Below are 27904 nucleotides of genomic sequence, written 5' to 3'. Positions count from 1 at the left end.
TCAAGAAGCCTTTCGCTAAGACAGTTCTTGTGGAATTGGCAAAGTGATATTTGGAAGCCCATAGAGGGCTATGGTGAAAAAGGAAATATCCTCAGATGAAATCTGGAAAGAAGCTTTCTGAGAAACTGCTTAGTGTTCTGGGAATTCATCTCACAGAGTTACATCTGTATTTCGTGGATCTCTTTGCTAGCCTTATTTCTGTGGAATCTGAGAACAGATATTTCGGATCCCTTTGAAGACTATAGGGCCAAAGGAAATATCCTGCGATAACAAAGAGAAAGAAGCTTTCTGAGAAACTTCTTTGTGTTCTGTGAAATCATCTCACAGAATTACAGCTTTCCCCTCAAGAAGCCTTTCGCTAAGACAGTTCTTGTGGAATTGGCAAAGTGATATTTGGAAGCCCATAGAGGGCTATGGTGAAAAAGGAAATATCCTCAGATGATATCTGGAAAGAAGCTTTCTGAGAAACTGCTTAGTGTTCTGTGAATTCATCTCACAGAGTTACATCTGTATTTCGTGGATCTCTTTGCTAGCCTTATTTCTGTGGAATCTGAGAACAGATATTTCGGATCCCTTTGAAGACTATAGGGCCAAAGGAAATATCCTCCGATAACAAAGAGAAAGAAGCTTTCTGAGAAACTTCTTTGTGTTCTGTGAAATCATCTCACAGAGTTACAGCTTTCCCCTCAAGAACCCTTTAACTGAGACAGTTCTTGTGTAATTGGCAAAGAGATATTTGGAAGCCCATAGAGGGCTATGGTGAAAAAGGAAATATCCTCAGATGAAATCTGGAAAGAAGCTTTCTGAGAAACTGCTTAGTGTTCTGTGAATTCATCTCACAGTGTTACATATGTATTTCGTGGATCTCTTTGCTAGCCTTATTTCTGTGGAATCTGAGAAAAGATATTTCGGATCCCTATGAAGACTATAGGGCCAAAGGAAATATCCTCCGATAACAAAGAGAAAGAAGCTTTCTGAGAAACTTCTTTGTGTTCTGTGAAATCATCTCACAGAGTTACAGCTTTCCCCTCAAGAAGCCTTTCGCTAAGACAGTTCTTGTGGAATTGGCAAAGTGATATTTGGAAGCCCATAGAGGGCTATGGTGAAAAAGGAAATATCCTCAGATGAAATCTGGAAAGAAGCTCTCTGAGAAACTGCTTAGTGTTCTGTGAATTCATCTCACAGAGTTACATCTGTATTTCGTGGATCTCTTTGCTAGCCTTATTTCTGTGGAATCTGAAAACAGATATTTCGGATCCCTTTAAAGACTATAGGGCCAAAGGAAATATCCTCCGATAACAAAGAGAAAGAAGCTTTCTGAGAAACTTCTTTCTGTTCTCTGAAATCATGTCACAGAGTTACAGCTTTCCCCTCAAGAAGCCTTTCGTTAAGACAGTTCTTGTGGAATTGGCAAAGTGATATTTGTAAGCCCATAGAGGGCTATGGTGAAAAAGGAAATATCCTCAGATGATATCTGGAAAGAAGCTTTCTGAGAAACTGCTTAGTGTTCTGTTAATTCATCTCACAGAGTTACATCTGTATTTCGTGGATCTCTTTGCTAGCCTTATTTCTGTGGAATCTGAGAACAGATATTTCGGATCCCTTTGAAGACTATAGGGCCAAAGGAAATATCCTCCGATAACAAAGAGAAAGAAGCTTTCTGAGAAACTTCTTTGTGTTCTGTGAAATCTTCTCACAGAGTTACCGCTTTCCCCTCAAGAAGCGTTTCGCTAGGACAGTTCTTGTGTAATTGGCAAAGAGATATTTGGAAGCCCATAGAGGGCTATGGTGACAAAGGAAATATCCTCAGATGAAATCTGGAAAGAAGCTTTCTGAGAAACTGCTTAGTGTTCTGTGAATTCATCTCACAGAGTTACATCTGTATTTCGTGGATCTCTTTGCTAGCCTTATTTCTGTGGAATCTGAGAACAGATATTTCGGAGCCCTCTGAAGACTATAGGGCCAAAGGAAATATCCTGCGATAACAAAGAGAAAGAAGCTTTCTGAGAAACTTCTTTGTGTTCTGTGAAATCATCTCACAGAATTACAGCTTTCCCCTAAAGAAGCCTTTCGCTAAGACAGTTCTTGTGGAATTGGCAAAGTGATATTTGGAAGCCCATAGAGGGCTATGGTGAAAAAGGAAATATCCTCAGATGAAATCTGGAAAGAAGCTTTCTGAGAAACTGCTTAGTGTTCTGTGAATTCATATCACAGAGTTACATCTGTATTTCGTGGATCTCTTTGCTAGCCTTATTTCTGTGGAATCTGAGAACAGATATTTCGGATCCCTTTGAAGACTATAGTGCCAAAGGAAATATCCTCCGATAACAAAGAGAAAGAAGCTTTCTGAGAAACTTCTTTGTGTTCTGTGAAATCATCTCACAGAGTTACAGCTTTCTCCTCAAGAACCCTTTAACTGAGACAGTTCTTGTGTAATTGGCAAAGAGATATTTGGAAGCCCATAGAGGGCTATGGTGAAAAAGGAAATATCCTCAGATGAAATCTGGAAAGAAGCTTTCTGAGAAACTGCTTAGTGTTCTGTGAATTCATCTCACAGAGTTACATATGTATTTCGTGGATCTCTTTGCTAGCCTTATTTCTGTGGAATCTGAGAAAAGATATTTCGGATCCCTATGAAGACTATAGGGCCAAAGGAAATATCCTCCGATAACAAAGAGAAAGAAGCTTTCTGAGAAACTTCTTTGTGTTCTGTGAAATCATCTCACAGAGTTACAGCTTTCCCCTCAAGAAGGCTTTCGCTAAAACAGTTCTTGTGGAATTGGCAAAGTGATATTTGGAAGCCCATAGAGGGCTATGGTGAAAAAGGAAATATCCTCAGATGAAATCTGGAAAGAAGCTTTCTGAGAAACTGCTTAGTGTTCTGTGAATTCATCTCACAGAGTTACATCTGTATTTCGTGGATCTCTTTGCTAGCCTTATTTCTGTGGAAGCTGAAAACAGATATTTCGGATCCCTTTGAAGACTATAGGGCCAAAGGAAATATCCTGCGATAACAAAGAGAAAGAAGCTTTCGGAGAAACTTCTTTCTGTTCTCTGAAATCATGTCACAGAGTTACAGCTTTCCCCTCAAGAAGCCTTTGCTAAGACAGTTCTTGTGGAATTGGCAAAGTGATATTTGTAAGCCCATAGAGGGCTATGGTGAAAAAGGAAATATCCTCAGATGATATCTGGAAAGAAGCTTTCTGAGAAACTGCTTAGTGTTCTGTGAATTCATCTCACAGAGTTACATCTGTATTTCGTGGATCTCTTTGCTAGCCTTATTTCTGTGTAATCTGAGAACAGATATTTCGGATCCCTTTGAAGACTATAGGGCCAAAGGAAATATCCTCCGATAACAAAGAGAAAGAAGCTTTCTGAGAAACTTCTTTGTGTTCTGTGAAATCGTCTCACAGAGTTACCGCTTTCCCCTCAAGAAGCCTTTCGCTAGGACACTTCTTGTGTAATTGGCAAAGAGATATTTGGAAGCCCATAGAGGGCTATGGTGAAAAATGAAATATCCTCAGATGAAATCTGGAAAGAAGCTTTCTGAGAAACGGCTTAGTGTTCTGTGAATTCATCTCACAGAGTTACATATGTATTTCGTGGATCTCTTTGCTAGCCTTATTTCTGTGTAATCTGAGAAAAGATATTTCGGATCCCTATGAAGACTATAGGGCCAAAGGAAATATCCTCCGATATCAAAGAGAAAGAAGCTTTCTGAGAAACTTCTTTGTGTTCTGTGAAATCATCTCACAGAGTTACAGCTTTCCCCTCAAGAAGCCTTTCACTAAGACAGTTCTTGTGGAATTGGCAAAGTGATATTTGGAAGCCCATAGAGGGCTATGGTGAAAAAGGAAATATCCTCAGATGAAATCTGGAAAGAAGCTTTCTGAGAAACTGCTTAGTGTTCTGGGAATTCATCTCACAGAGTTACATCTGTATTTCGTGGATCTCTTTGCTAGCCTTATTTCTGTGGAATCTGAGAACAGATATTTCGGATCCCTTTGAAGACTATAGGGCCAAAGGAAATATCCTGCGATAACAAAGAGAAAGAAGCTTTCTGAGAAACTTCTTTGTGTTCTGTGAAATCATCTCACAGAATTACAGCTTTCCCCTCAAGAAGCCTTTCGCTAAGACAGTTCTTGTGGAATTGGCAAAGTGATATTTGGAAGCCCATAGAGGGCTATGGTGAAAAAGGAAATATCCTCAGATGATATCTGGAAAGAAGCTTTCTGAGAAACTGCTTAGTGTTCTGTGAATTCATCTCACAGAGTTACATCTGTATTTCGTGGATCTCTTTGCTAGCCTTATTTCTGTGGAATCTGAGAACAGATATTTCGGATCCCTTTGAAGACTATAGGGCCAAAGGAAATATCCTCCGATAACAAAGAGAAAGAAGCTTTCTGAGAAACTTCTTTGTGTTCTGTGAAATCATCTCACAGAGTTACAGCTTTCCCCTCAAGAACCCTTTAACTGAGACAGTTCTTGTGTAATTGGCAAAGAGATATTTGGAAGCCCATAGAGGGCTATGGTGAAAAAGGAAATATCCTCAGATGATATCTGGAAAGAAGCTTTCTGAGAAACTGCTTAGTGTTCTGTGAATTCATCTCACAGTGTTACATATGTATTTCGTGGATCTCTTTGCTAGCCTTATTTCTGTGGAATCTGAGAAAAGATATTTCGGATCCCTATGAAGACTATAGGGCCAAAGGAAATATCCTCCGATAACAAAGAGAAAGAAGCTTTCTGAGAAACTTCTTTGTGTTCTGTGAAATCATCTCACAGAGTTACAGCTTTCCCCTCAAGAAGCCTTTCGCTAAGACAGTTCTTGTGGAATTGGCAAAGTGATATTTGGAAGCCCATAGAGGGCTATGGTGAAAAAGGAAATATCCTCAGATGAAATCTGGAAAGAAGCTCTCTGAGAAACTGCTTAGTGTTCTGTGAATTCATCTCACAGAGTTACATCTGTATTTCGTGGATCTCTTTGCTAGCCTTATTTCTGTGGAATCTGAAAACAGATATTTCGGATCCCTTTAAAGACTATAGGGCCAAAGGAAATATCCTCCGATAACAAAGAGAAAGAAGCTTTCTGAGAAACTTCTTTCTGTTCTCTGAAATCATGTCACAGAGTTACAGCTTTCCCCTCAAGAAGCCTTTCGCTAAGACAGTTCTTGTGGAATTGGCAAAGTGATATTTGTAAGCCCATAGAGGGCTATGGTGAAAAAGGAAATATCCTCAGATGATATCTGGAAAGAAGCTTTCTGAGAAACTGCTTAGTGTTCTGTTAATTCATCTCACAGAGTTACATCTGTATTTCGTGGATCTCTTTGCTAGCCTTATTTCTGTGGAATCTGAGAACAGATATTTCGGATCCCTCTGAAGACTATAGGGCCAAAGGAAATATCCTGCGATAACAAAGAGAAAGAAGCTTTCTGAGAAACTTCTTTGTGTTCTGTGAAATCATCTCACAGAATTACAGCTTTCCCCTAAAGAAGCCTTTCGCTAAGACAGTTCTTGTGGAATTGGCAAAGTGATATTTGGAAGCCCATAGAGGGCTATGGTGAAAAAGGAAATATCCTCAGATGAAATCTGGAAAGAAGCTTTCTGAGAAACTGCTTAGTATTCTGTGAATTCATCTCACAGAGTTACATCTGTATTTCGTGGATCTCTTTGCTAGCCTTATTTCTGTGGAATCTGAGAACAGATATTTCGGATCCCTTTGAAGACTATAGGGCCAAAGGAAATATCCTCCGATAACAAAGAGAAAGAAGCTTTCTGAGAAACTTCTTTGTGTTCTGTGAAATCATCTCACAGAGTTACAGCTTTCCCCTCAAGAACCCTTTAACTGAGACAGTTCTTGTGTATTTGGCAAAGAGATATTTGGAAGCCCATAGAGGGCTATGGTGAAAAAGGAAATATCCTCAGATGAAATCTGGAAAGAAGCTTTCTGAGAAACTGCTTAGTGTTGTGTGAATTCATCTCACAGAGTTACATATGTATTTCGTGGATCTCTTTGCTAGCCTTATTTCTGTGGAATCTGAGAAAAGATATTTCGGATCCCTATGAAGACTATAGGGCCAAAGGAAATATCCTCCGATAACAAAGAGAAAGAAGCTTTCTGAGAAACTTCTTTGTGTTCTGTGAAATCATCTCACAGAGTTACAGCTTTCCCCTCAAGAAGCCTTTCGCTAAGACAGTTCTTGTGGAATTGGCAAAGTGATATTTGGAAGCCCATAGAGGGCTATGGTGACAAAGGAAATATCCTCAGATGAAATCTGGAAAGAAGCTTTCTGAGAAACTGCTTAGTGTTCTGGGAATTCATCTCACAGGGTTACATCTGTATTTCGTGGATCTCTTTGCTAGCCTTATTTCTGTGGAATCTGAGAACAGATATTTCGGATCCCTTTGAAGACTATAGGGCCAAAGGAAATATCCTGCGATAACAAAGAGAAAGAAGCTTTCTGAGAAACTTCTTTGTGTTCTGTGAAATCATCTCACAGAGTTACAGCTTTCCCCTCAAGAAGCCTTTAACTGAGACAGTTCTTGTGGAATTGGCAAAGAGATATTTGGAAGCCCATAGAGGGCTATGGTGAAAAAGGAAATATCCTCAGATGAAATCTGGAAAGAAGCTTTCTGAGAAACTGCTTAGTGTTCTGTGAATTCATCTCACAGAGTTACATATGTATTTCGTGGATCTCTTTGCTAGCCTTATTTCTGTGGAATCTGAGAAAAGATATTTCGGATCCCTATGAAGACTATAGGGCCAAAGGAAATATCCTCCGATAACAAAGAGAAAGAAGCTTTCTGAGAAACTTCTTTGTGTTCTGTGAAATCATCTCACAGAGTTACAGCTTTCCCCTCAAGAAGCCTTTCGCTAAGACAGTTCTTGTGGAATTGGCAAAGTGATATTTGGAAGCCCATAGAGGGCTATGGTGAAAAAGGAAATATCCTCAGATGAAATCTGGGAAGAAGCTCTCTGAGAAACTGCTTAGTGTTCTGTGAATTCATCTCACAGAGTTACATCTGTATTTCGTGGATCTCTTTGCTAGCCTTATTTCTGTGGAATATGAAAACAGATATTTCGGATCCCTTTAAAGACTATAGGGCCAAAGGAAATATCCTCCGATAACAAAGAGAAAGAAGCTTTCTGAGAAACTTCTTTCTGTTCTCTGAAATCATGTCACAGAGTTACAGCTTTCCCCTCAAGAAGCCTTTCGCTAAGACAGTTCTTGTGGAATTGGCAAAGTGATATTTGTAAGCCCATAGAGGGCTATGGTGAAAAAGGAAATATCCTCAGATGATATCTGGAAAGAAGCTTTCTGAGAAACTGCTTAGTGTTCTGTTAATTCATCTCACAGAGTTACATCTGTATTTCGTGGATCTCTTTGCTAGCCTTATTTCTGTGGAATCTGAGAACAGATATTTCGGATCCCTTTGAAGACTATAGGGCCAAAGGAAATATCCTCCGATAACAAAGAGAAAGAAGCTTTCTGAGAAACTTCTTTGTGTTCTGTGAAATCATCTCACAGAGTTACAGCTTTCCCCTCAAGAACCCTTTAACTGAGACAGTTCTTGTGTATTTGGCAAAGAGATATTTGGAAGCCCATAGAGGGCTATGGTGAAAAAGGAAATATCCTCAGATGAAATCTGGAAAGAAGCTTTCTGAGAAACTGCTTAGTGTTGTGTGAATTCATCTCACAGAGTTACATATGTATTTCGTGGATCTCTTTGCTAGCCTTATTTCTGTGGAATCTGAGAAAAGATATTTCGGATCCCTATGAAGACTATAGGGCCAAAGGAAATATCCTCCGATAACAAAGAGAAAGAAGCTTTCTGAGAAACTTCTTTGTGTTCTGTGAAATCATCTCACAGAGTTACAGCTTTCCCCTCAAGAAGCCTTTCGCTAAGACAGTTCTTGTGGAATTGGCAAAGTGATATTTGGAAGCCCATAGAGGGCTATGGTGAAAAAGGAAATATCCTCAGATGAAATCTGGAAAGAAGCTTTCTGAGAAACTGCTTAGTGTTCTGTGAATTCATCTCACAGAGTTACATCTGTATTTCGTGGATCTCTTTGCTAGCCTTATTTCTGTGGAATCTGAGAACAGATATTTTGGATCCCTTTGAAGACTATAGGGCCAAAGGAAATATCCTGCGATAACAAAGAGAAAGAAGCTTTCTGAGAAACTTCTTTCTGTTCTCTGAAATCATGTCACAGAGTTACAGCTTTCCCCTCAAGAAGCCTTTCGCTAAGACAGTTCTTGTGGAATTGGCAAAGTGATATTTGGAAGCCCATAGAGGGCTATGGTGAAAAAGGAAATATCCTCAGATGATATCTGGAAAGAAGCTTTCTGAGAAACTGCTTAGTGTTCTCTTAAATCATCTCACAGAGTTACATCTGTATTTCGTGGATCTCTTTGCTAGCCTTATTTCTGTGTAATCTGAGAACAGATATTTCGGATCCCTTTGAAGACTATAGGGCCAAAGGAAATATCCTCCGATAACAAAGAGAAAGAAGCTTTCTGAGAAACTTCTTTGTATTCTGTGAAATCATCTCACAGAGTTACAGCTTTCCCCTCAAGAACCCGTTAACAGAGACAGTTCTTGTGTAATTGGCAAAGAGATATTTGGAAGCCCATAGAGGGCTATGGTGACAAAGGAAATATCCTCAGATGAAATCTGGAAAGAAGCTTTCTGAGAAACTGCTTAGTGTTCTGTGAATTCATCTCACAGAGTTACATCTGTATTTCGTGGATCTCTTTGCTAGACTTATTTCTGTGGAATCTGAGAACAGATATTTCGGATCCCTTTGAAGACTATAGGGCCAAAGGAAATATCCTGCGATAACAAAGAGAAAGAAGCTTTCTGAGAAACTTCTTTGTGTTCTGTGAAATCATCTCACAGAATTACAGCTTTTCCCTCAAGAAGCCTTTCGCTAAGACAGTTCTTGTGGAATTGGCAAAGTGATATTTGGAAGCCCATAGAGGGCTATGGTGAAAAAGGAAATATACTCAGATGAAATCTGGAAAGAAGCTTTCGGAGAAACTGCTTAGTATTCTGTGAATTCATCTCACAGAGTTACATCTGTATTTCGTGGATCTCTTTGCTAGCCTTATTTCTGTGGAATCTGAGAACAGATATTTCGGATCCCTTTGAAGACTATAGGGCCAAAGGAAATATCCTCCGATAACAAAGAGAAAGAAGCTTTCTGAGAAACTTCTTTGTGTTCTGTGAAATCATCTCACAGAGTTACAGCTTTCCCCTCAAGAACCCTTTAACTGAGACAGTTCTTGGGTATTTGGCAAAGAGATATTTGGAAGCCCATAGAGGGCTATGGTGAAAAAGGAAATATCCTCAGATGAAATCTGGAAAGAAGCTTTCTGAGAAACTTCTTTCTGTTCTCTGAAATCATCTCACAGAGTTACAGCTTTCCCCTCAAGAACCCTTTAACTGAGACAGTTCTTGTGTAATTGGCAAAGAGATATTTGGAAGCCCATAGAGGGCTATGGTGAAAAAGGAAATATCCTCAGATGAAATCTGGAAAGAAGCTTTCTGAGAAACTGCTTAGTGTTCTGTGAATTCATCTCACAGAGTTACATATGTATTTCGTGGATCTCTTTGCTAGCCTTATTTCTGTGGAATCTGAGAAAAGATATTTCGGATCCCTTTGAAGACTATAGGGCCAAAGGAAATATCCTGCGATAACAAAGAGAAAGAAGCTTTCTGAGAAACTTCTTTGTGTTCTGTGAAATCATCTCACAGAGTTACAGCTTTCCCCTCAAAAAGCCTTTCGCTAAGACAGTTCTTGTGGAATTGGCAAAGTGATATTTGGAAGCCCATAGAGGGCTATGGTGAAAAAGGAAATATCCTCAGATGAAATCTGGAAAGAAGCTTTCTGAGAAACTGCTTAGTGTTCTGTGAATTCATCTCACAGAGTTACATATGTATTTCGTGGATCTCTTTGCTAGACTTATTTCTGTGGAATCTGAGAACAGATATTTCGGATCCCTTTGAAGACTATAGGGCCAAAGGAAATATCCTGCGATAACAAAGAGAAAGAAGCTTTCTGAGAAACTTCTTTGTGTTCTGTGAAATCATCTCACAGAATTACAGCTTTCCCCTCAAGAAGCCTTTCGCTAAGACAGTTCTTGTGGAATTGGCAAAGTGATATTTGGAAGCCCATAGAGGGCTATGGTGAAAAAGGAAATATCCTCAGATGAAATCTGGAAAGAAGCTTTCTGAGAAACTGCTTAGTATTCTGTGAATTCATCTCACAGAGTTACATCTGTATTTCGTGGATCTCTTTGCTAGCCTTATTTCTGTGGAATCTGAGAACAGATATTTCGGATCCCTTTGAAGACTATAGGGCCAAAGGAAATATCCTCCGATAACAAAGAGAAAGAAGCTTTCTGAGAAACTTCTTTGTGTTCTGTGAAATCATCGCACAGAGTTACCGCTTTCCCCTCAAGAAGCCTTTCGCTAGGACAGTTCTTGTGTAATTGGCAAAGAGATATTTGGAAGCCCATAGAGGGCTATGGTGACCAAGGAAATATCCTCAGATGAAATCTGGAAAGAAGCTTTCTGAGAAACTGCTTAGTGTTCTGTGAATTCATCTCACAGAGTTACATCTGTATTTCGTGGATCTCTTTGCTAGCCTTATTTCTGTGGAATCTGAGAACAGATATTTCGGATCCCTTTGAAGACTATAGGGCCAAAGGAAATATCCTGCGATAACAAAGAGAAAGAAGCTTTCTGAGAAACTTCTTTGTGTTCTGTGAAATCATCTCACAGAATTACAACTTTCCCCTCAAGAAGCCTTTCGCTAAGACAGTTCTTGTGGAATTGGCAAAGTGATATTTGGAAGCCCATAGAGGGCTATGGTGAAAAAGGAAATATCCTCAGATGAAATCTGGAAAGAAGCTTTCTGAGAAACTGCTTAGTATTCTGTGAATTCATCTCACAGAGTTACATCTGTATTTCGTGGATCTCTTTGCTAGCCTTATTTCTGTGGAATCTGAGAACAGATATTTCGGATCCCTTTGAAGACTACAGGGCCAAAGGAAATATCCTCCGATAACAAAGAGAAAGAAGCTTTCTGAGAAACTTCTTTGTGTTCTGTGAAATCATCTCACAGAGTTACAGCTTTCCCCTCAAGAACCCTTTAACTGAGACAGTTCTTGTGTATTTGGCAAAGAGATATTTGGAAGCCCATAGAGGGCTATGGTGAAAAAGGAAATATCCTCAGATGAAATCTGGAAAGAAGCTTTCTGAGAAACTTCTTAGTGTTCTGTGAATTCATCTCACAGAGTTACATATGTATTTCGTGGATCTCTTTGCTAGCCTTATTTCTGTGGAATCTGAGAAAAGATATTTCGGATCCCTATGAAGACTATAGGGCCAAAGGAAATATCCTCCGATAACAAAGAGAAAGAAGCTTTCTGAGAAACTTCTTTGTGTTCTGTGAAATCATCTCACAGAGTTACAGCTTTCCCCTCAAGAAGCCTTTCGCTAAGACAGTTCTTGTGGAATTGGCAAAGTGATATTTGGAAGCCCATAGAGGGCTATGGTGAAAAAGGAAATATCCTCAGATGAAATCTGGAAAGAAGCTTTCTGAGAAACTGCTTAGTGTTCTGTGAATTCATCTCACAGAGTTACATCTGTATTTCGTGGATCTCTTTGCTAGCCTTATTTCTGTGGAATCTGAGAACAGATATTTTGGATCCCTTTGAAGACTATAGGGCCAAAGGAAATATCCTGCGATAACAAAGAGAAAGAAGCTTTCTGAGAAACTTCTTTCTGTTCTCTGAAATCATGTCAAAGAGTTACAGCCTTCCCCTCAAGAAGCCTTTCGCTAAGACAGTTCTTGTGGAATTGGCAAAGTGATATTTGTAAGCCCATAGAGGGCTATGGTGAAAAAGGAAATATGCTCAGATGATATCTGGAAAGAAGCTTTCTGAGAAACTGCTTAGTGTTCTGTGAATTCATCTCACAGAGTTACATCTGTATTTCTTGGATCTCTTTGCTAGCCTTATTTCTGTTTAATCTGAGAACAGATATTTCGGATCCCTTTGAAGACTATAGGGCCAAAGGAAATATCCTCCGATAACAAAGAGAAAGAAGCTTTCTGAGAAACTTCTTTGTGTTCTGTGAAATCATCTCACAGAATTACAGCTTTCTCCTCAAGAACCCGTTAACTGAGACAGTTCTTGTGGAATTGGCAAAGTGATATTTGGAAGCCCATAGAGGGCTATGGTGAGAAAGGAAATATCCTCAGATGAAATCTGGAAAGAAGCTTTCTGAGAAACTGCTTAATGTTCTGTGAATTCATCTCACAGAGTTACATCTGTATTTCGTGGATCTCTTTGCTAGCCTTATTTCTGTGTAATCTGAGAACAGATATTTCGGATCCTTTTGAAGACTATAGGGCCAAAGGAAATATCCTCCGATAACAAAGAGAAAGAAGCTTTCTGAGAAACTTCTTTCTGTTCTCTGAAATCATCTCACAGAGTTACAGCTTTCCCCTCAAGAAGCCTTTCGCTAAGACAGTTCTTGTGGAATTGGCAAAGTGATATTTGGAAGCCCATAGAGGGCTATGGTGAAAAAGGAAATATCCTCAGATGAAATCTGGAAAGAAGCTTTCTGAGAAACTGCTTAGTGTTCTGTGAATTCATCTCACAGAGTTACATCTGTATTTCGTGGATCTCTTTGCTAGCCTTATTTCTGTGGAATCTGAGAACAGATATTTCGGATCCTTTTGAAGACTATAGGGCCAAAGGAAATATCCTCCGATAACAAAGAGAAAGAAGCTTTCTGAGAAACTTCTTTCTGTTCTGTGAAATTATCTCACAGAGTTACAGCTTTCCCCTCAAGAAGCCTTTCGCTAAGAGAGTTCTTGTGGAATTGGCAAAGTGATATTAGGAAGCCCATAGAGGGCTATGGTGAAAAAGGAAATATCCTCAGATGAAATCTGGAAAGAAGCTTTCTGAGAAACTGCTTAGTGTTCTGTGAATTCATCTCACAGAGTTACATCTGTATTTCGTGGATCTCTTTGCTAGCCTTATTTCTGTGTAATCTGAGAACAGATATTTCGGATCCCTTTGAAGACTATAGGGCCAAAGGAAATATCCGCCGATAACAAAGAGAAAGAAGCTTTCTGAGAAACTTCTTTGTGTTCTGTGAAATCATCTCACAGAGTTACAGCTTTCCCCTCAAGAACCCGTTAACTGAGACAGTTCTTGTGGAATTGGCAAAGTGATATTTGGAAGCCCATAGAGGGCTATGGTGAAAAAGGAAATATCCTCAGATGAAATCTGGAAAGAAGCTTTCTGAGAAACTGCTTAATGTTCTGTGAATTCATCTCACAGAGTTACATCTGTATTTCGTGGATCTCTTTGCTAGCCTTATTTCTGTGGAATCTGAGAACAGATATTTCGGATCCTTTTGAAGACTATAGGGCCAAAGGAAATATCCTCCGATAACAAAGAGAAAGAAGCTTTCTGAGAAACTTCTTTCTGTTCTCTGAAATCACCTCACAGAGTTACAGCTTTCCCCTCAAGAACCCTTTAACTGAGACAGTTCTTGTGTAATTGGCAAAGAGATATTTGGAAGCCCATAGAGGGCTATGGTGAAAAAGGAAATATCCTCAGATGAAATCTGGAAAGAAGCATTCTGAGAAACTGCTTAGTGTTCTGTGAATTCATCTCACAGAGTTACATCTGTATTTCGTGGATCTCTTTGCTAGCCTTATTTCTGTGGAATCTGAGAAAAGATATTTCGGATCCCTATGAAGACTATAGGGCCAAAGGAAATATCCTCCGATAACAAAGAGAAAGAAGCTTTCTGAGAAACTTCTTTGTGTTCTGTGAAATCATCTCACAGAGTTACAGCTTTCCCCTCAAGAAGCCTTTCGCTAAGACAGTTCTTGTGGAATTGGCAAAGTGATATTTGTAAGCCCATAGAGGGCTATGGTGAGAAAGGAAATATCCTCAGATGAAATCTGGAAAGAAGCTTTCTGAGAAACTGCTTAGTGTTCTGTTAATTCATCTCACAGAGTTACATCTGTATTTCGTGGATCTCTTTGCTAGCCTTATTTCTGTGTAATCTGAGAACAGATATTTCGGATCCCTTTGAAGACTATAGGGCCAAAGGAAATATCCTCCGATAACAAAGAGAAAGAAGCTTTCTGAGAAACTTCTTTGTGTTCTGTGAAATCATCTCACAGAGTTACAGCTTTCCCCTCAAGAAGCCTTTCGCTAAGACAGTTCTTGTGGAATTGGCAAAGTGATATTAGGAAGCCCATAGAGGGCTATGGTGAAAAAGGAAATATCCTCAGATGAAATCTGTAAAGAAGCTTTCTGAGAAACTGCTTAGTGTTCTGTGAATTCATCTCACAGAGTTACATCTGTATTTCGTGGATCTCTTTGCTAGCCTTATTTCTGTGGAATCTGAGAACAGATATTTCGGATCCCTTTGAAGACTATAGGGCCAAAGGAAATATCCGCCGATAACAAAGAGAAAGAAGCTTTCTGAGAAACTTCTTTGTGTTCTGTGAAATCATCTCACAGAGTTACAGCTTTCCCCTCAAGAACCCGTTAACTGAGACAGTTCTTGTGGAATTGGCAAAGTGATATTTGGAAGCCCATAGAGGGCTATGGTGAAAAAGGAAATATCCTCAGATGAAATCTGGAAAGAAGCTTTCTGAGAAACTGCTTAATGTTCTGTGAATTCATCTCACAGAGTTACATCTGTATTTCGTGGATCTCTTTGCTAGCCTTATTTCTGTGGAATCTGAGAACAGATATTTCGGATCCTTTTGAAGACTATAGGGCCAAAGGAAATATCCTCCGATAACAAAGAGAAAGAAGCTTTCTGAGAAACTTCTTTCTGTTCTCTGAAATCATGTCACAGAGTTACAGCTTTCCCCTCAAGAACCCTTTAACTGAGACAGTTCTTGTGTAATTGGCAAAGAGATATTTGGAAGCCCATAGAGGGCTATGGTGAAAAAGGAAATATCCTCAGATGAAATCTGGAAAGAAGCATTCTGAGAAACTGCTTAGTGTTCTGTGAATTCATCTCACAGAGTTACATCTGTATTTCGTGGATCTCTTTGCTAGCCTTATTTCTGTGGAATCTGAGAAAAGATATTTCGGATCCCTATGAAGACTATAGGGCCAAAGGAAATATCCTCCGATAACAAAGAGAAAGAAGCTTTCTGAGAAACTTCTTTGTGTTCTGTGAAATCATCTCACAGAGTTACAGCTTTCCCCTCAAGAAGCCTTTCGCTAAGACAGTTCTTGTGGAATTGGCAAAGTGATATTTGTAAGCCCATAGAGGGCTATGGTGAGAAAGGAAATATCCTCAGATGAAATCTGGAAAGAAGCTTTCTGAGAAACTGCTTAGTGTTCTGTTAATTCATCTCACAGAGTTACATCTGTATTTCGTGGATCTCTTTGCTAGCCTTATTTCTGTGTAATCTGAGAACAGATATTTCGGATCCCTTTGAAGACTATAGGGCCAAAGGAAATATCCTCCGATAACAAAGAGAAAGAAGCTTTCTGAGAAACTTCTTTGTGTTCTGTGAAATCATCTCACAGAGTTACAGCTTTCCCCTCAAGAAGCCTTTCGCTAAGACAGTTCTTGTGGAATTGGCAAAGTGATATTTGGAAGCCCATAGAGGGCTATGGTGAAAAAGGAAATATCCTCAGATGAAATCTGGAAAGAAGCTTTCTGAGAAACTGCTTAGTGTTCTGTGAATTCATCTCACAGAGTTACATCTGTATTTCGTGGATCTCTTTGCTAGCCTTATTTCTGTGGAATCTGAGAACAGATATTTCGGATCCTTTTGAAGACTATAGGGCCAAAGGAAATATCCTGCGATAACAAAGAGAAAGAAGCTTTCTGAGAAACTTCTTTCTGTTCTGTGAAATCATCTCACAGAGTTACAGCTTTCCCCTCAAGAAGCCTTTCGCTAAGAGAGTTCTTGTGGAATTGGCAAAGTGATATCAGGAAGCCCATAGAGGGCTATGGTGAAAAAGGAAATATCCTCAGATGAAATCTGGAAAGAAGCTTTCTGAGAAACGGCTTAGTGTTCTGTGAATTCATCTCACAGAGTTACATCTGTATTTCGGGGATCTCTTTGCTAGCCTTATTTCTGTGGAATCTGAGTACAGATATTTCGGATCCCTTTGAAGACTATAGGGCGAAAGGAAATATCCTCCGATAACAAAGAGAAAGAAGCTTTCTGAGAAACTTCTTTGTGTTCTGTGAAATCATCTCACAGAGTTACAGCTTTCCCCTCAAGAACCCTTTAACTGAGACAGTTCTTGTGTAATTGGCAAAGAGATATTTGGAAGCCCATAGAGGGCTATGGTGAAAAAGGAAATATCCTCAGATGAAATCTGGAAAGAAGCTTTCTGAGAAACTGCTTAGTGTTCTGTGAATTCATCTCACAGAGTTACATATGTATTTCGTGGATCTCTTTGCTAGCCTTATTACTGTGGAATCTGAGAAAAGATATTTCGGATCCCTTTGAAGACTATAGGGCCAAAGGAAATATCCTGCGATAACAAAGAGAAAGAAGCTTTCTGAGAAACTTCTTTGTGTTCTGTGAAATCATCTCACAGAGTTACAGCTTTCCCCTCAAAAAGCCTTTCGCTAAGACAGTTCTTGTGGAATTGGCAAAGTGATATTTGGAAGCCCATAGATGGCTATGGTGAAAAAGGAAATATCCTCAGATGAAATCTGGAAAGAAGCTCTCTGAGAAACTGCTTAGTGTTCTGTGAATTCATCTCACAGAGTTACATCTGTATTTCGTGGATCTCTTTGCTAGCCTTATTTCTGTGGAATCTGAAAACAGATATTTCGGATCCCTTTAAAGACTATAGGGCCAAAGGAAATATCCTCCGATAACAAAGAGAAAGAAGCTTTCTGAGAAACTTCTTTCTGTTCTCTGAAATCATGTCACAGAGTTACAGCTTTCCCCTCAAGAAGCCTTTCGCTAAGACAGTTCTTGTGGAATTGGCAAAGTGATATTTGGAAGCCCATAGAGGGCTATGGTGAAAAAGGAAATATCTTCAGATGATATCTGGAAAGAAGCTTTCTGAGAAACTGCTTAGTTTTCTGTTAATTCATCTCACAGAGTTACATCTGTATTTCGTGGATCTCTTTGCTAGCCTTATTTCTGTGTAATCTGAGAACAGATACTTCGGATCCCTTTGAAGACTATAGGGCCAAAGGAAATATCCTCCGATAACAAAGAGAAAGAAGCTCTCTGAGAAACTTCTTTTGTTCTGTGAAATCATCTCACAGAGTTACCGCTTTCCCCTCAAGAAGCCTTTCGCTAGGACAGTTCTTGTGTAATTGGCAAAGAGATATTTGGAAGCCCATAGAGGGCTATGGTGACAAAGGAAATATCCTCAGATGAAATGTGGAAAGAAGCTTTCTGAGAAACTGCTTAGTGTTCTGTGAATTCATCTCACAGAGTTACATCTGTATTTCGTGGATCTCTTTGCTAGCCTTATTTCTGTGGAATCTGAGAACAGATATTTCGGATCCCTTTGAAGACTATAGGGCCAAAGGAAATATCCTGCGATAACAAAGAGAAAGAAGCTTTCTGAGAAACTTCTTTGTGTTCTGTGAAATCATCTCACAGAATTACAGCTTTCCCCTCAAGAAGCCTTTCGCTAAGACAGTTCTTGTGGAATTGCCAAAGTGATATTTGGAAGCCCATAGAGGGCTATGGTGAAAAAGGAAATATCCTCAGATGAAATCTGGAAAGAAGCTTTCTGAGAAACTGCTTAGTATTCTGTGAATTCATCTCACAGACTTACATCTGTATTTCGTGGATCTCTTTGCTAGCCTTATTTCTGTGGAATCTGAGAGAAGATATTTCGGATCCCTTTGAAGACTACAGGGCCAAAGGAAATATCCTCCGATAACAAAGAGAAAGAAGCTTTCTGAGAAACTTCTTTGTGTTCTGTGAAATCATCTCACAGAGTTACAGCTTTCCCCTCAAGAACCCTTTAACTGAGACAGTTCTTGTGTACTTGGCAAAGAGATATTTGGAAGCCCATAGAGGGCTATGGTGAAAAAGGAAATATCCTCAGATGAAATCTGGAAAGAAGCTTTCTGAGAAACTGCTTAGTGTTCTGTGAATTCATCTCACAGAGTTACATATGTATTTCGTGGATCTCTTTGCTAGCCTTATTTCTGTGGAATCTGAGAAAAGATATTTCGGATCCCTATGGAGACTATAGGGCCAAAGGAAATATCCTCCGATAACAAAGAGAAAGAAGCTTTCTGAGAAACTTCTTTGTGTTCTGTGAAATCATCTCACAGAGTTACAGCTTTCCCCTCAAGAAGCCTTTCGCTAAGACAGTTCTTGTGGAATTGGCAAAGTGATATTTGGAAGCCCATAGAGGGCTATGGTCAAAAAGGAAATATCCTCAGATGAAATCTGGAAAGAAGCTTTCTGAGAAACTGCTTAGTGTTCTGTGAATTCATCTCACAGAGTTACATCTGTATTTCGTGGATCTCTTTGCTAGCCTTATTTCTGTGGAATCTGAGAACAGATATTTTGGATCCCTTTGAAGACTATAGGGCCAAAGGAAATATCCTGCGATAACAAAGAGAAAGAAGCTTTCTGAGAATCTTCTTTGTGTTCTGTGAAATCATCTCACAGAATTACAGCTTTCCCCTCAAGAAGCCTTTCGCTAAGACAGTTCTCGTGGAATTGGCAAAGTGATATTTGGAAGCCCATAGAGGGCTATGGTGAAAAAGGAAATATCCTCAGATGAAATCTGGAAAGAAGATTTCTGAGAAACTGCTTAGTGTTCTGTGAATTCATCTCACAGAGTTACATCTGTATTTCGTGGATCTCTTTGCTAGCCTTATTTCTGTGGAATCTGAGAACAGATATTTCGGATCCTTTTGAAGACTATAGGGCCAAAGGAAATATCCTCCGATAACAAAGAGAAAGAAGCTTTCTGATTAACTTCTTTCTGTTCTCTGAAATCATCTCACAGAGTTACAGCTTTCCCCTCAAGAACCCTTTAACTGAGACAGTTCTTGTGTAATTGGCAAAGAGATATTTGGAAGCCCATAGAGGGCTATGGTGAAAAAGGAAATATCCTCAGATGAAATCTGGAAAGAAGCTTTCTGAGAAACTGCTTAGTGTTCTGTGAATTCATCTCACAGAGTTACATCTGTATTTCGTGGATCTCTTTGCTAGCCTTATTTCTGTGGAATCTGAGAACAGATATTTAGGATACCTTTGAAGACTATAGGGCCAAAGGAAATATCCTGCGATAACAAAGAGAAAGAAGCTTTCTGAGAAACTTCTTTCTGTTCTGTGAAATCATCTCACAGAGTTACAGCTTTCCCCTCAAGAAGCCTTTCGCTAAGAGAGTTCTTGTGGAATTGGCAAAGTGATATTAGGAAGCCCATAGAGGGCTATGGTGAAAAAGGAAATATCCTCAGATGAAATCTGGAAAGAAGCTTTCTGAGAAACTGCTTAGTGTTCTGTGAATTCATCTCACAGAGTTACATCTGTATTTCGTGGATCTCTTTGCTAGCCTTATTTCTGTGGAATCTGAGAACAGATATTTCGGATCCCTATGAAGACTATAGGGCCAAAGGAAATATCCTCCGATAACAAAGAGAAAGAAGCTTTCTGAGAAACTTCTTTGTGTTCTGTGAAATCATCTCACAGAGTTACAGCTTTCCCCTCAAGAACCCTTTAACTGAGACAGTTCTTGTGTAATTGGCAAAGAGATATTTGGAAGCCCATAGAGGGCTATGGTGAAAAAGGAAATATCCTCAGATGAAATCTGGAAAGAAGGTTTCTGAGAAACTGCTTAGTGTTCTGTGAATTCATCTCACAGAGTTACATATATATTTCGTGGATCTCTTTGCTAGCCTTATTTCTGTGGAATCTGAGAAAAGATATTTCGGATCCCTTTGAAGACTATAGGGCCAAAGGAAATATCCTCCGATAACAAAGAGAAAGAAGCTTTCTGAGAAACTTCTTTGTGTTCGGTGAAATCATCTCACAGAGTTACAGCTTTCCCCTCAAGAAGCCTTTCGCTAAGACAGTTCTCGTGGAATTGGCAAAGTGATATTTGGAAGCCCATAGAGGGCTATGGTCAAAAAGGAAATATCCTCAGATGAAATCTGGAAAGAAGCTTTCTGAGAAACTGCTTAGTGTTCTGTGAATTCATCTCACAGAGTTACATCTGTATTTCGTGGATCTCTTTGCTAGCCTTATTTCTGTGGAATCTGAGAACAGATATTTTGGATCCCTTTGAAGACTATAGGGCCAAAGGAAATATCCTGCGATAACAAAGAGAAAGAAGCTTTCTGAGAATCTTCTTTGTGTTCTGTGAAATCATCTCACAGAATTACAGCTTTCCCCTCAAGAAGCCTTTCGCTAAGACAGTTCTCGTGGAATTGGCAAAGTGATATTTGGAAGCCCATAGAGGGCTATGGTGAAAAAGGAAATATCCTCAGATGAAATCTGGAAAGAAGATTTCTGAGAAACTGCTTAGTGTTCTGTGAATTCATCTCACAGAGTTACATCTGTATTTCGTGGATCTCTTTGCTAGCCTTATTTCTGTGGAATCTGAGAACAGATATTTCGGATCCCTATGAAGACTATAGGGCCAAAGGAAATATCCTCCGATAAAAAAGAGAAAGAAGCTTTCTGAGAAACTTCTTTGTGTTCTGTGAAATCATCTCACAGAGTTACAGCTTTCCCCTCAAGAACCCTTTAACTGAGACAGTTCTTGTGTAATTGGCAAAGAGATATTTGGAAGCCCATAGAGGGCTATGGTGAAAAAGGAAATATCCTCAGATGAAATCTGGAAAGAAGGTTTCTGAGAAACTGCTTAGTGTTCTGTGAATTCATCTCACAGATTTACATATATATTTCGTGGATCTCTTTGCTAGCCTTATTTCTGTGGAATCTGAGAAAAGATATTTCGGATCCCTTTGAAGACTATAGGGCCAAAGGAAATATCCTCCGATAACAAAGAGAAAGAAGCTTTCTGAGAAACTTCTTTGTGTTCTGTGAAATCATCTCACAGAGTTACAGCTTTCCCCTCAAGAAGCCTTTCGCTAAGACAGTTCTTGTGGAATTGGCAAAGTGATATTTGGAAGCCCATAGAGGGCTATGGTGAAAAAGGAAATATCCTCAGATGAAATCTGGAAAGAAGCTCTCTGAGAAACTGCTTAGTGTTCCGTGAATTCATCTCACAGAGTTACATCTGTATTTCGTGGATCTCTTTGCTAGCCTTATTTCTGTGGAATCTGAAAACAGATATTTCGGATCCCTTTAAAGACTATAGGGCCAAAGGAAATATCCTCCGATAACAAAGAGAAAGAAGCTTTCTGAGAAACTTCTTTCTGTTCTCTGAAATCATGTCACAGAGTTACAGCTTTCCCCTCAAGAAGCCTTTCGCTAAGACAGTTCTTGTGGAATTGGCAAAGTGATATTTGGAAGCCCATAGAGGGCTATGGTGAAAAAGGAAATATCCTTAGATGATATCTGGAAAGAAGCTTTCTGAGAAACTGCTTAGTGTTCTGTTAATTCATCTCACAGAGTTACATCTGTATTTCGTGGATCTCTTTGCTAGCCTTATTTCTGTGTAATCTGAGAACAGATATTTCGGATCCCTTTGAAGACTATAGGGCCAAAGGAAATATCCTCCGATAACAAAGAGAAAGAAGCTTTCTGAGAAACTTCTTTTGTTCTGTGAAATCATCTCACAGAGTTACCGCTTTCCCCTCAAGAAGCCTTTCGCTAGGACAGTTCTTGTGTAATTGGCATAGAGATATTTGGAAGCCCATAGAGGGCTATGGTGACAAAGGAAATATCCTCAGATGAAATGTGGAAAGAAGCTTTCTGAGAAACTGCTTAGTGTTCTGTGAATTCATCTCACAGAGTTACATCTGTATTTCGTGGATCTCTTTGCTAGCCTTATTTCTGTGGAATCTGAGAACAGATATTTCGGATCCCTTTGAAGACTATAGGGCCAAAGGAAATATCCCGCGATAACAAAGAGAAAGAAGCTTTCTGAGAAACTTCTTTGTGTTCTGTGAAATCATCTCACAGAATTACAGCTTTCCCCTCAAGAAGCCTTTCGCTAAGACAGTTCTTGTGGAATTGCCAAAGTGATATTTGGAAGCCCATAGAGGGCTATGGTGAAAAAGGAAATATCCTCAGATGAAATCTGGAAAGAAGCTTTCTGAGAAACTGCTTAGTATTCTGTGAATTCATCTCACAGACTTACATCTGTGTTTCGTGGATCTCTTTGCTAGCCTTATTTCTGTGGAATCTGAGAACAGATATTTCGGATCCCTTTGAAGACTACAGGGCCAAAGGAAATATCCTCCGATAACAAAGAGAAAGAAGCTTTCTGAGAAACTTCTTTGTGTTCTGTGAAATCATCTCACAGAGTTACAGCTTTCCCCTCAAGAACCCTTTAACTGAGACAGTTCTTGTGTAATTGACAAAGAGATATTTGGAAGCCCATAGAGGGCTATGGTGAAAAAGGAAATATCCTCAGATGAAATCTGGAAAGAAGCTTTCTGAGAAACTGCTTAGTGTTCTGTGAATTCATCTCACAGAGTTACATATGTATTTCGTGGATCTCTTTGCTAGCCTTATTTCTGTGGAATCTGAGAAAAGATATTTCGGATCCCTATGAAGACTATAGGGCCAAAGGAAATATCCTCCGATAACAAAGAGAAAGAAGCTTTCTGAGAAACTTCTTTGTGTTCTGTGAAATCATCTCACAGAGTTACAGCTTTCCCCTCAAGAACCCTTTAACTGAGACAGTTCTTGTGTATTTGGCAAAGAGATATTTGGAAGCCCATAGAGGGCTATGGTGAAAAAGGAAATATCCTCAGATGAAATCTGGAAAGAAGCTTTCTGAGAAACTGCTTAGTGTTCTGTGAATTCATCTCACAGAGTTACATATGTATTTCGTGGATCTCTTTGCTAGCCTTATTTCTGTGGAATCTGAGAAAAGATATTTCGGATCCCTATGAAGACTATAGGGCCAAAGGAAATATCCTCCGATAACAAAGAGAAAGAAGCTTTCTGAGAAACTTCTTTGTGTTCTGTGAAATCATCTCACAGAGTTACAGCTTTCCCCTCAAGAAGCCTTTCGCTAAGACAGTTCTTGTGGAATTGGCAAAGTGATATTTGGAAGCCCATAGAGGGCTATGGTGAAAAAGGAAATATCCTCAGATGAAATCTGGAAAGAAGCTTTCTGAGAAACTGCTTAGTGTTCTGTGAATTCATCTCACAGAGTTACATCTGTATTTCGTGGATCTCTTTGCTAGCCTTATTTCTGTGGAATCTGAGAACAGATATTTTGGATCCCTTTGAAGACAATAGGGCCAAAGGAAATATCCTGCGATAACAAAGAGAAAGAAGCTTTCTGAGAATCTTCTTTGTGTTCTGTGAAATCATCTCACAGAATTACAGCTTTCCCCTCAAGAAGCCTTTCGCTAAGACAGTTCTTGTGGAATTGGCAAAGTGATATTTGGAAGCCCATAGAGGGCTATGGTGAAAAAGGAAATATCCTCAGATGAAATCTGGAAAGAAGCTTTCTGAGAAACTGCTTAGTGTTCTGTGAATTCATCTCACAGAGTTACATCTGTATTTCGTGGATCTCTTTGCTAGCCTTATTTCTGTGGAATCTGAGAACAGATATTTCGGATCCCTTTGAAGACTATAGGGCCAAAGGAAATATCCTGCGATAACAAAGAGAAAGAAGCTTTCTGAGAAACTTCTTTGTGTTCTGTGAAATCATCTCACAGAATTACAGCTTTCCCCTCAAGAAGCCTTTCGCTAAGACAGTTCTTGTGGAATTGCCAAAGTGATATTTGGAAGCCCATAGAGGGCTATGGTGAAAAAGGAAATATCCTCAGATGAAATCTGGAAAGAAGCTTTCTGAGAAACTGCTTAGTATTCTGTGAATTCATCTCACAGACTTACATCTGTGTTTCGTGGATCTCTTTGCTAGCCTTATTTCTGTGGAATCTGAGAACAGATATTTCGGATCCCTTTGAAGACTACAGGGCCAAAGGAAATATCCTCCGATAACAAAGAGAAAGAAGCTTTCTGAGAAACTTCTTTGTGTTCTGTGAAATCATCTCACAGAGTTACAGCTTTCCCCTCAAGAACCCTTTAACTGAGACAGTTCTTGTGTACTTGGCAAAGAGATATTTGGAAGCCCATAGAGGGCTATGGTGAAAAAGGAAATATCCTCAGATGAAATCTGGAAAGAAGCTTTCTGAGAAACTGCTTAGTGTTCTGTGAATTCATCTCACAGAGTTACATATGTATTTCGTGGATCTCTTTGCTAGCCTTATTTCTGTGGAATCTGAGAAAAGATATTTCGGATCCCTATGAAGACTATAGGGCCAAAGGAAATATCCTCCGATAACAAAGAGAAAGAAGCTTTCTGAGAAACTTCTTTGTGTTCTGTGAAATCATCTCACAGAGTTACAGCTTTCCCCTCAAGAACCCTTTAACTGAGACAGTTCTTGTGTATTTGGCAAAGAGATATTTGGAAGCCCATAGAGGGCTATGGTGAAAAAGGAAATATCCTCAGATGAAATCTGGAAAGAAGCTTTCTGAGAAACTGCTTAGTGTTCTGTGAATTCATCTCACAGAGTTACATATGTATTTCGTGGATCTCTTTGCTAGCCTTATTTCTGTGGAATCTGAGAAAAGATATTTCGGATCCCTATGAAGACTATAGGGCCAAAGGAAATATCCTCCGATAACAAAGAGAAAGAAGCTTTCTGAGAAACTTCTTTGTGTTCTGTGAAATCATCTCACAGAGTTACAGCTTTCCCCTCAAGAAGCCTTTCGCTAAGACAGTTCTTGTGGAATTGGCAAAGTGATATTTGGAAGCCCATAGAGGGCTATGGTGAAAAAGGAAATATCCTCAGATGAAATCTGGAAAGAAGCTTTCTGAGAAACTGCTTAGTGTTCTGTGAATTCATCTCACAGAGTTACATCTGTATTTCGTGGATCTCTTTGCTAGCCTTATTTCTGTGGAATCTGAGAACAGATATTTTGGATCCCTTTGAAGACAATAGGGCCAAAGGAAATATCCTGCGATAACAAAGAGAAAGAAGCTTTCTGAGAATCTTCTTTGTGTTCTGTGAAATCATCTCACAGAATTACAGCTTTCCCCTCAAGAAGCCTTTCGCTAAGACAGTTCTTGTGGAATTGGCAAAGTGATATTTGGAAGCCCATAGAGGGCTATGGTGAAAAAGGAAATATCCTCAGATGAAATCTGGAAAGAAGCTTTCTGAGAAACTGCTTAGTGTTCTGTGAATTCATCTCACAGAGTTACATCTGTATTTCGTGGATATCTTTGCTAGCCTTATTTCTGTGGAATCTGAGAACAGATATTTCGGATCCCTTTGAAGACTATAGGGCCAAAGGAAATATCCTCCGATAACAAAGAGAAAGAAGCTTTCTGAGAAACTTCTTTGTGTTCTGTGAAATCATCTCACAGAGTTACAGCTTTCCCCTCAAGAACCCTTTAACTGAGACAGTTCTTGTGTATTTGGCAAAGAGATATTTGGAAGCCCATAGAGGGCTATGGTGAAAAAGGAAATATCCTCAGATGAAATCTGGAAAGAAGCTTTCTGAGAAACTGCTTAGTGTTCTGTGAATTCATCTCACAGAGTTACATATGTATTTCGTGGATCTCTTTGCTAGCCTTATTTCTGTGGAATCTGAGAAAAGATATTTCGGATCCCTATGAAGACTATAGGGCCAAAGGAAGTATCCTCCGATAACAAAGAGAAAGAAGCTTTCTGAGAAACTTCTTTGTGTTCTGTGAAATCATCTCACAGAGTTACAGCGTTCCCCTCAAGAACCCGTTAACTGAGACAGTTCTTGTGTAATTGGCAAAGAGATATTTGGAAGCCCATAGAGGGCTATGGTGACAAAGGAAATATCCTCAGATGAAATCTGGAAAGAAGCTTTCTGAGAAACTGCTTAGTGTTCTGTGAATTCATCTCACAGAGTTACATCTGTATTTCGTGGATCTCTTTGCTAGCCTTATTTCTGTGGAATCTGAGAACAGATATTTCGGATCCCTTTGAAGACTATAGGGCCAAAGGAAATATCCTGCGATAACAAAGAGAAAGAAGCTTTCTGAGAAACTTCTTTGTGTTCTGTGAAATCATCTCACAGAGTTACAGCTTTCCCCTCAAGAAGCCTTTCGCTAAGACAGTTCTTGTGTAATTGGCAAAGAGATATTTGGAAGCCCATAGAGGGCTATGGTGACAAAGGAAATATCCTCAGATGAAATCTGGAAAGAAGCTTTCTGAGAAACTGCTTAGTGTTCTGTGAATTCATCTCACAGAGTTACATCTGTATTTCGTGGATCTCTTTGCTAGACTTATTTCTGTGGAATCTGAGAACAGATATTTCTGATCCCTTTGAAGACTATAGGGCCAAAGGAAATATCCTGCGATAACAAAGAGAAAGAAGCTTTATGAGAAACTTCTTTGTGTTCTGTGAAATCATCTCACAGAATTACAGCTTTCCCCTCAAGAAGCCTTTCGCTAAGACAGTTCTTGTGGAATTGGCAAAGTGATATTTGGAAGCCCATAGAGGGCTATGGTGAAAAAGGAAATATCCTCAGATGAAATCTGGAAAGAAGCTTTCTGAGAAACTGCTTAGTATTCTGTGAATTCATCTCACAGAGTTACATCTGTATTTCGTGGATCTCTTTGCTAGCCTTACTTCTGTGGAATCTGAGAACAGATATTTCGGATCCCTTTGAAGACTGTAGGGCCAAAGGAAATATCCTCCGATAACAAAGAGAAAGAAGCTTTCTGAGAAACTTCTTTGGGTTCTGTGAAATCATCTCACAGAGTTACAGCTTTCCCCTCAAGAACCCTTTAACTGAGACAGTTCTTGTGTATTTGGCAAAGAGATATTTGGAAGCCCATAGAGGGCTATGGTGAAAAAGGAAATATCCTCAGATGAAATCTGGAAAGAAGCTTTCTGAGAAACTGCTTAGTGTTCTGTGAATTCATCTCACAGAGTTACATATGTATTTCGTGGATCTCTTTGCTAGCCTTATTTCTGTGGAATCTGAGAAAAGATATTTCGGATCCCTATGAAGACTATAGGGCCAAAGGAAGTATCCTCCGATAACAAAGAGAAAGAAGCTTTCTGAGAAACTTCTTTGTGTTCTGTGAAATCATCTCACAGAGTTACAGCTATCCCCTCAAGAACCCGTTAACTGAGACAGTTCTTGTGTAATTGGCAAAGAGATATTTGGAAGCCCATAGAGGGCTATGGTGACAAAAGAAATATCCTCAGATGAAATCTGGAAAGAAGCTTTCTGAGAAACTGCTTAGTGTTCTGTGAATTCATCTCACAGAGTTACATCTGTATTTCGTGGATCTCTTTGCTAGCCTTATTTCTGTGGAATCTGAGAACAGATATTTCGGATCCCTTTGAAGACTATAGGGCCAAAGGAAATATCCTGCGATAACAAAGAGAAAGAAGCTTTCTGAGAAACTTCTTTGTGTTCTGTGAAATCATCTCACAGAATTACAGCTTTCCCCTCAAGAAGCCTTTCGCTAAGACAGTTCTTGTGGAATTGGCAAAGTGATATTTGGAAGCCCATAGAGGGCTATGGTGAAAAAGGAAATATCCTCAGATGAAATCTGGAAAGAAGCTTTCTGAGAAACTGCTTAGTGTTCTGTGAATTCATCTCACAGAGTTACATCTGTATTTCGTGGATCTCTTTGCTAGCCTTATTTCTGTGGAATCTGAGAACACATATTTTGGATCCCTGTGAAGACTATAGGGCCAAAGGAAATATTCTGCGATAACAAAGAGAAAGAAGCTTTCTGAGAA

The sequence above is a fragment of the Macaca nemestrina genome, chromosome 4, assembly GCF_043159975.1.
Source record: "Macaca nemestrina isolate mMacNem1 chromosome 4, mMacNem.hap1, whole genome shotgun sequence".
NCBI lineage: Eukaryota > Metazoa > Chordata > Mammalia > Primates > Cercopithecidae > Macaca > Macaca nemestrina.
Note: the sequence above shows the minus strand (reverse complement) of the source record.